The sequence below is a fragment of the Rana temporaria genome, chromosome 2, assembly GCF_905171775.1.
Source record: "Rana temporaria chromosome 2, aRanTem1.1, whole genome shotgun sequence".
Classification (NCBI taxonomy): Eukaryota; Metazoa; Chordata; class Amphibia; order Anura; family Ranidae; genus Rana; species Rana temporaria.
In genome coordinates this window covers 438,812,352-438,821,853 of record NC_053490.1, presented here as the reverse complement: position 1 = coordinate 438,821,853, position 9,502 = coordinate 438,812,352, and positions in this window count along the sequence as shown.

Below are 9,502 nucleotides of genomic sequence, written 5' to 3'. Positions count from 1 at the left end.
TTACATCTGGACTATATATATATATATATATATATATATAATATACACACACACACTGTATATATTAGAGGTCGACTAATATGGGTTTTTCTCTGGCCGATGCCGATAATTAGAAATCGTGGTGGCCGATATATTATGCCGATTTTTGCGGCCAATATTTTTTATTTTTTTTTGCTTTTGTCTCATAAACTCACCCACTCCACCCCCCCCCCCCTGTCACTTTACCACACACTAGATGTATTGTACAGTACAGGTGCCATTGGTTGGCTCTGGAAAGTGGCACTGGTTGGAAGATGGCAATGGATGACACTGATTGGCAGATGGCATTGGCAGGTGGCACTGGCTGGCATTGACTGGCAGGTGGCACTGGTTGGCAGATGGCACTGGCAGGTTTCATACTGAGCCGATAGTGTAACTGTGTGAAACTGACATGTAACTGAATGCAGAGAGAGAGAGAGAGGAGCTATCAAATTCATTGGTGATGTGGGGGGTGGGAGAGACCCAGCAGCTATCCACCAGCCAATGGTTGGGTTGTTTAAGAAAGGGGCAGGGCCACATACACGTAGCAGCCCACCCAAATCCCATCCCATTGGCTAGTGTTGGATAGCTGCTGGGTCCCACCCACCCCCAACATTAATGCTTAATTTTGACAGCTCCTCTCTCTCTCACTCTCTGTCCCCATTCAGTTACATGTCAGTTTCACACACCGCAGCGCTGCTCCGCCAACAGTGTGGAGGAGGAACGTGGGCATGGTGCGGTCAGTGTTCAATATCGGCCTAATTTGGATAATAATCGGCCGATGCAGATTTCTCCAAAATTGCCAAATAATCGGCTGATATATCGGTCGACCTCTAATTTATATATAAAAAAAATTAACACAAAACAATAAATGAGGAGTGAAGAATTCCTTTCCATATCCCACAGAACTTTATGGAACACCTTTTCGACCGCTGTAGAGGTGCATGGTCCTTTTATCCCTAGAAGTTGGTGTACACTGTTCCCAATGGTTTGATGGCTATAGGAGTGGACTCATGGGATTGTATGTTTCCAACTTTGTTCATTCAAGCAATGAAGTGATACTGGGGTATAGGCCATTAGTCATTGAGAGTATATATGTCTTCTGTGGGGAATCTTCAGGTTACTCCATTACACCCAGTAAATGGTTTTTGAAGCAGTTCTAGATATGATACAAACACACATTGCACTACAAAACTGTTACAGACTTCATCATCCTATCCCAATGAAACATACTATTGCAAAACTTTACACATAACAACTTGCTAAAAATAATGTTATTTAGCCATGAACATACATTCCACATTAATAATTATTTTACCAAAATTAGTGTGTGCTGTAAATTGCCTCCAGCATTGCTCCTGTCTCTTCTTGCCGGAGGCTGCCATTTTGCTGAAGCCCAGAGCCCCTGAACAGCAGTAAATCATAAAGCGGAACTAAACGTATAGATTCAATGGTTTCAAAAATGAGTTACATTCCTGGAATGCCGGGATTGCCAACGGTCACGTTTGCTTGTGTCCTCAACCAAACTGTGACACCATCAAATGGCTGATGTCATAACCTATCACATGTGCAGCACCATGGCAGTTGCAGATCAAACAGAAGCAGCTTTGCTATCTTGGCTGTAGAGGATAGGAGGGTTTAATTCCACTTTAAACCTGTCAGCAGGTCGGCTTCTACAAACTGGACAGTGCCTTATAATGCAGATCAACTGAGCATGTGCAAAACACGGTGAGGCAGTGCATTACTGGATTTGAAACAGTAGAGACAATTAGGTGGATTCAGAAAGACTTAGGCTGGCGTATCAGTAGATACGCCAGCCTAAGTCTGAATGTGCGCTGGCGCTAATTTAAGCGTATTCTGGAAACCAGATACTCTTAAATTAGGCTCAGATACGAGCGGCGTAAGTGTCTTACACCGTCGTATCCTAAAGTGTAATTTTTAGGCTGACCGCTAGGTGGCGCTTCCATTGCGGTCGGCGTAGAATATGTAAATCACTAGATACGCCTATTCACGAATGTACGCCTGGTCGACGCAGTACAGATACGCCGTTTACGTAACGCATTATCAGGCCTAAAGTTATTCCATCAAATAGCTGGAATAGTAATGTTAAGTATGGCCGTCGTTCCCGCGTCGAAATTTGAAAATTTTACGTTGTTTGCGTAAGTTGTCCGTGAATAGGGATTTACGTCATTTACGTCCACGTCAAAACCAATAGGACCGTGCGGCGTACTTTGCCGCAATGCACACTGGGATATGTACACGGACGGCGCATGCGCCGTTCGTAAAATATGTCAATTACGTCAGGTCACCCCCCATTAGCATAAAACACGCCCCCTCAGTCGAATTTGAATTAGGCGCCCTTACGCCCGCCCGATTTACGCTACGCCGCCGTAACTTAGCAGCCAAGTACTTTGTGAATCATGTACTTGCCTCGCTAACTTACGGCGGCGTAGTGTAAATGCCATACGCTACGCCGCCGCAACTATGCGCCCGCCATCCTGAATCCAGCTAAACGTTTTACATAGCTATACCTGCAAAAGGAGCCAGCCTAAAGTGGCCAAAAATAAATTAATTTTCGGACTACAGTTTCACTTTAAATCTGTGAAACGCATCAATAATGGATACAAACCTAATATTTGCCATAACTATGTAATGCACAGATTAACTGAATGGTGGTGAAGAGATGTAAACGAGTACATATTTAGGTAATGGTGTTAGGCATACCATATGGAACGAAAATTAGTGTGCAAAGGTAACAAATGATGCATCAGCTTGAAACCTTTTAAGGTTTTGTGTTGAATTTTACATACCAATATAATAAACCTCAAGTGATTTTACATATCTATTTATACCTGTACAGTCTGAATGTAATATGGGATTTAGTTTGAGATTAATATATGGATCCAGTAATGAATGGGCCCTTATCTTTCAGTCATGTAAAAGCTAATTCTGGTTTACTTCAAATGCCTAAGCGTGTGCAAATAGAAAACAGTAGTTTGCTTTTCTCATATAACTGAATAATTCAAATGAATACAGTATTCATACAATTCTATACTGAGCCTTTGACCTGGATAAAAATATGCATTGAGGGATTTTACTTGACTCACTTCATACTTGTTATGGATCAGTATTGAGAATTGAAACTAAAGGCAGCTAGAATTTTCAAAAAAGTTTACCTGCCACTTGTAACTGCCCCTCTCCACCTCCCTCCTGCTGCACATCCAAGGAGAGGGGCGGTGCATGTCTTCTAAGTGGGCAGGCTCAAACCCTCTCGCTCCACCCACAGTGTGCGCCGATGCCTGAGCCCTGTGACTGGAGGAGAATGGTAAATGTGACACTGTGCTGTGATGTTCTGGAGGCATTGGTATAATGGAGGATTGAACAAGAAGTTTGCTGGGAGTAAGGGGGAATTGAGAGCACATATGTGCTGGATATTGGGAGGCATAAGTCTCCCAAATCTATACCTATACCTCTAATTCCACCCCCCTTTCCCCAATCTATCATTCCATGATAGATTGGAATTGGAGGTATAGGTCTCAATCATAGCATACATAACCCATTAGCAAACAAGAAACAATTATTGACGTTTCTCAATAATACTTCAAGAAAATAGAGAAGAGGAAGGTAAAGCAGAAAAGGAAAACAAACCCACAGGGGGGGGGGGGGGAAGAATCAGTAGAACGGGGGAGGGAAGGAAAGGGTTGATGCTCCGTGCCTCTTAAAGCAGTTTATGGGACCCCACTATGTTGCACTCGTCCTGGGATCGTTGGTAAGGTAGCCGATCCATGGGTCCCAGACTTTGTGAAACAACTTCATCTTGTCCTGTGCAATCGCTGTTAATCGTTCGTTCAACATAAGCCAAGACAGTTTATGTTTAAGTTGATCGAATGGCAAGGCCGCGGACTTCCAGTTTCTCGCAATAGTTATTTTAGCTGAGATAAAAATAAATGTAATCAGCTCATGGATCCAGATGCCTCAGGCACTCTGCCCCCCAGGAACGCATGCTTTGCAGATTTAACCAAATTGATCTGAGTAAGGTTGTAGACAAAATTATACACCCGGATCCAGAATCTTCTGACTTTGGGGCATGTACACCATACATGATAGGTGGATCCTGGCCACATCCCCTAAAGCACTCCGGAGTGGCACCAGGCATATAGGTGGCCAGTCTGGCCTGGAACCATATATCATCTCAGTAAGACCTTATAGTTAGCCTCTATAATAGAGGTGTTAACAGGCGATCGAGATGCGGATTCCGACAGCCTATGCCATTCATCAATCTCAAGCGTTTCCTGAAGATCCTGCTCCCATTGAAGCATATAGCTTAGTTTTGTTAAGGCATGTGTCAGGACAGCCTATACAGTGGAAATGTGACCTCTGACTTTATCATATTGCCTGCACAGACGCTCCATGGTAGTCATAGTTAATAGATCCCCTTTACGGGCTAAACTTTGTAGAAAATGGCATAATTGAGTATACCTAAAACATTCCGTAACTGGCATTTGATGTTTTTCCACTAACGTTTGTTCCAATAATATCCCTTTATGGTCACAAAGATCAGCTATTCGTATTAAGCCCTTGTTAGTCCACAATTCAAACACAGAGGGAGTGAGGCCCGGGGTGAAGTCCCTGTTTTTCAGTAGAGGGGCTAGCGGGTCGTGGGGGGGGGGGGATTTAAAATTTCCAGGACCTTGAAAATCTGTCCCAAATTTACAGTGAAAAAGGAAAGAGTAGGGCAGATTATGATCGGTCTCTCCTTCATCGGGAGCCACATAATATGAGAAATAGGTTCCAGACGACAGGAATATGATTCCATAGTCATCCAAATGGCTGCAGGTTTTTGGGAATGGAACCTTGTAAGTTGGGCTAGCTGGGCCTCATGAAAGTATTTTATCAGGTCAGGCAGTCCCAGACCCCCTCTTTGTTTCAGAGTGTACAATGTTCCACGATTCACCCTAGGCCTCTTATCACCCCATATAAACTGAAGAATTTTGTTTTGGAATGTTTGGAGGTCAGATCGGACTATAAAACCTTTGGTAAAATATTCATTTTTATTGAGTGCAATCTGCCGAACCACGACGGGGGATGAATCTACCACCTAGCAAGGTCATCAGTCAGGCGTTTGAACAATGCCGGGTAGTTCCTTCTATAGAACATTTGAATGGATGAGGTCAAACTTACTCCAAGATAGGAAAGAGCCTCTGGCTCCCACCGAAATTGGTACGTTCGCTTAAGTGTCTCCTGGGTAGATTCCAATAGAGAGAGATTCAGTGCCCTAGACTTATCATGATTAATTTGTAGACCCGAGATCTCTGAGAATGGATGTAAAATTGCATATAAGTTGGGGAGGGAAATAATAGGTGATGACAATGCTAATAAAAAGGTTGTCTGCAAAGAGTTAGGCCCCATACACACGATAGAATTTATCCGCGAATACGGTCCAGCGGACCGTTTCCGCGGATAAATCCTCTCGAGGATTTCAGCAGATTTTAATGCGATGGAGTGTACTCACCATCGCATTGAAATCCGCGCCGAAATCCTCTGGCGATGACGTGCCGCGACGACGTGCGCGACGCTGTCATATAAGGAATTCCACGCATGCGTCGAATCATTACGACGCATGCGGGGGATCCCTTCGGACGGATGGATCCGATGAGTCTGTACAGACCAGCGGATCCATCCGTTGGGATGGACTCCAGCAGATGGATATGTTCTGCATGTCAGCAAATATTCGATCTGCTGGAATCCATCCCAGGGGAGATATATCCGCGGAAAAAGATCCGCTGGCGTGTACACACCATAGGATCTATCCGCTGAAACCCATTTGCTGGGATTTATCTGCGGATGGATCCTATGGTGTGTACGGGGCCTAAGCACTTATGCTCACTGTCCCCGCAGACTATGCCCCTGACATCTAGACTCATGCGGATCCTGATTGCCAACGGCCGTATTGCCAGAGCGAAGAGCAACGGGGACAATGGGCAACCCTGTCTATTTCCCCTCCTAATAGAAAAAGGTGGGGATGAATATCCTCTAAGCCTCAACGACGCTGAAGGAGAATCATACAGCATCCGCAGGAGAACCAGAAAGCGCTCGCCAAATCCAAAGCGACGTAGTACGTCAAATAAATACTCTCAGGAGAGGGAATCGAACGCCTTCTGGATGTTCAGCAAAAGCAGCATTCCCCGCCTAGGTCCCCCACTGTCCCAGTCTGACTAAATTGCCGAGATTAAATTTATAATCCTGCGAGTCTGATCAGAGGCCTGACGATTCGGAACGAACCCTGCCTGTTCTGGATGAATGTAATTAGGAAGGTATTCAATCTGAAGGCCAACACTTTCGTTAATATTTTTAGATCTGTATTGATCAAGGAGATCGGGCGGTAGTTAGCACAATCTCCGTGATCTTTTCCCGGTTTTAGTATAACATGCAGATACGCCGCATTTTCATGGTCAGGAACTGCTTTTCCCCTTCTCAGGTCATTAAAATAGGAACATAAATGAGGTGCAAGAGCCGCTGTGAATTTCCTATAATAATTGCCAGTGAAGCCATCTGGTCCTGAAGCTTTTGATGGATGGATAGTTTTTATGGCCGCCTGAATTTCAGATACCGTAAATTCCCCATCCATTAGTTCCCTATGAGCATGAGTAAGTTGGGGCAGTTGTACGTTCGAAAAAACTGTTCCGCTTTAGACGTTGCATAATTAGATGGTGGACTATAAAGTTTGGCGTAGAAGTTTTGAAGTTCCCCGAGAATAGATTCAGGGTTCTGAGTGGGGTGCCCCGTAGGCAGTCTCAATTTGGGTTGCGTTGGTATGTATTGTCGAGGTACTAGTACTACTTTCCTAGCCAGCATACTGGTGTGTTTGTCGCCGTTGTGTAGTCTTTATGCTTAGACCAGCTAATATGTTTTTCTGCTTGGGTAGTCAGACTAAGATTTAGTGCCAGTCTCGCCTCATCAATCTTATATCTAATGTCGGTCTGGGCATCTAGCCCATCTCCCAGACAGTTAGAATCACTCCCTGGGACACACTTGCCCCCTTCAGCGCCCCCTAGTGTTTAACCCCTTCGCTGCCAGTGTCATTTACACAGTAATCAGTATTTTTATAGCCCTAATCGCTGTATAAATGACAATGGTCCCAAAATGGCGTTGAAAGTGTCCGATGTGTCGGCAATAATGTTGCAGTCACAAAAAAAAAAAAAAATGATCGCTGATCGCCGCCATTACTAGTAAAACATTTTTTTTTATATAAATGCCATAAAACTATTCCCTATTTTGTAGACGTTATAAATTTTGCACAAACCAATCAATGAACGCTTATCGCAATTTTTTTTACCAAAAATATGTAGAATACACATCGCCCTAAACAGAGGAAACATTGTTTTTATATATATATTTTTGGGGGATATTTATTATAGCAAAAAGTAAAAAAAAAAATATCGCTTTTTTTTTCAAAATTGTCGCTTTATTTTTGTTTATAGCGCAAAAATACCACCAAAAGAAAGCTCTAATTGTGGGGAAAAAAAGGCGTCAAATTGTTTTGGGAGACGTCGCACGACCGCGCAACTGTCAGTTAAATTGACGCAGTGTCAAAAAAATAAAAAATAAATAAAAAGTGGCCCGTCATTTGGCAGCCAAATGATCCAGGGCTGAAGTGGTTAAAAGTCGGTAGCTACAGAATTTGTAGCTGCCGACTTTAAAAATAAATTTTCCCCAGGCTGGAACTCTGCTTTAAAAAGGTGCGAATATAAATGCTCAGGTATCTTCCTGACACTCATTGGGACAGAAGTAGAAGTAACTTGGTAAGTTATGAAACATCTTCAACATAACAGAATAAATTCAATTGCATGTGGCTAAATTCTATTAGCTATACCATAACCTGGACTAATGAGAACATTCACAGACATCTTCAGAAAGGGACTGGCAACGTGAGCCCCCCATTTGCATCTCAGAAATGTTTTCTATTTTATACCAACGAAAGCCATTATACAAGCAAAACAAAAGAAAGGGTGAAGGATCATTTCAGTGTAAGCATTTTATATTTAACAATCGTACAATTAAAGTGACTGATATAGAACATTGAACAAGAAGAAAAACAAAAACAACAAGGCATCTCAATCATATATTTAATATGCACAAAATTAAAAAAAAAAAGATATTCAAATATTATAAAACAATTTGCCAAAATTACTTATTAAAATTACAGTACAATTAATATGCATTTGATCCATATTTAGAACACTGCTCGCAACCGCATGGAGTTTTTTTTTACTTTTTAAAAACAGACAAAAATAACAATATAGCTGCCTGCATAGGGTAAATGATAAGGACTGGTAGTGAGTCTCCATAGCAAAAAAAAGCAAATATCAAATTTTTTTTAAACACTTGCCACTAAAAATTTAAAAAATAAATAAAAAGAGAGAAGAAGAAGAGCAAAGGGGAATATTTAGAGCCGGAGCAGGCTGTACAAACTATTATAATCCTATAGTGCAAAAGCAAAAAAAAAAAAAAAAAAAAAAGGGAAAGTGTATGTAAAACGTGATTTTCTAGAGATATTTTTTTTGTAGTAGCGAGAATTAAAAATGTATAATGTGTAAATACCTGAGTGGTAATTATATCCTGAATTTTCTGTAATATCTATCAGGAATAAAAAGGCCTGACGAAGGGCTCTTAGTATTCTGAAAGCTTGCACAGTCACATTTTCAGAAGACAAGTCTCCCAAATGTGTCAAACTAAAGTATCCAAGTTATAAATTTTTGAAAACACATACGTTTTTTTAATTTTTTTTTAACATCCATAAGATATGGATCATTACAGGTTTGCAAATACAATGCACATAATAAGGTGTCAGCCTTCAAATATGCATTTGTTAAAGAATATTGGAGAGCTGAACTTTTTTTCCATTTTTGAGAATGGAAGATTTCACTTTTCCTGTTCTGGTGGCCACTCCAGATCGGCCCTCACTTCCTCTCCCTGTGACTTTGGTGATCAGAAAGGTTTTTGCCTTTTCTTATACTTTCATAAAGCATCTTTCAGGCTTTATTAATAACATAACAAAATAAATAAGTTTCACCACATACCTACAATTTGCTCATTGCCAATGGCAGGACCCAGTCCCACTATTTGTCAGCAGAGGGCACTCTCACACCTACTTTTACGCTAGCTCGACAATGCTTCATATGTGGCAGAGTTTGAGTCTCTCATTGATATGGGGACCTTTCATTAGGTAGATTTTTTTTTTTGATTTACTGCACTGCCATTGCTAAAGAAATTAAGTTCTGATGTGCAGTGAAGTGCCGAAAGCGGCAAGGAGTGCTACAGCAAAATTTGAATTGTCTGTGTGCATCTACCCCAAGAAATTTCCCCAAATTATCTTGTTCTTAAGCTTAGTGTTCAAGATGTCCACAAAAGTTGGACTCTAGTGGAGTCATTGTATGTTCCCCATTGGAGGCTCTGAAATCCTGAGAAGCAAGCTCTGTTATTT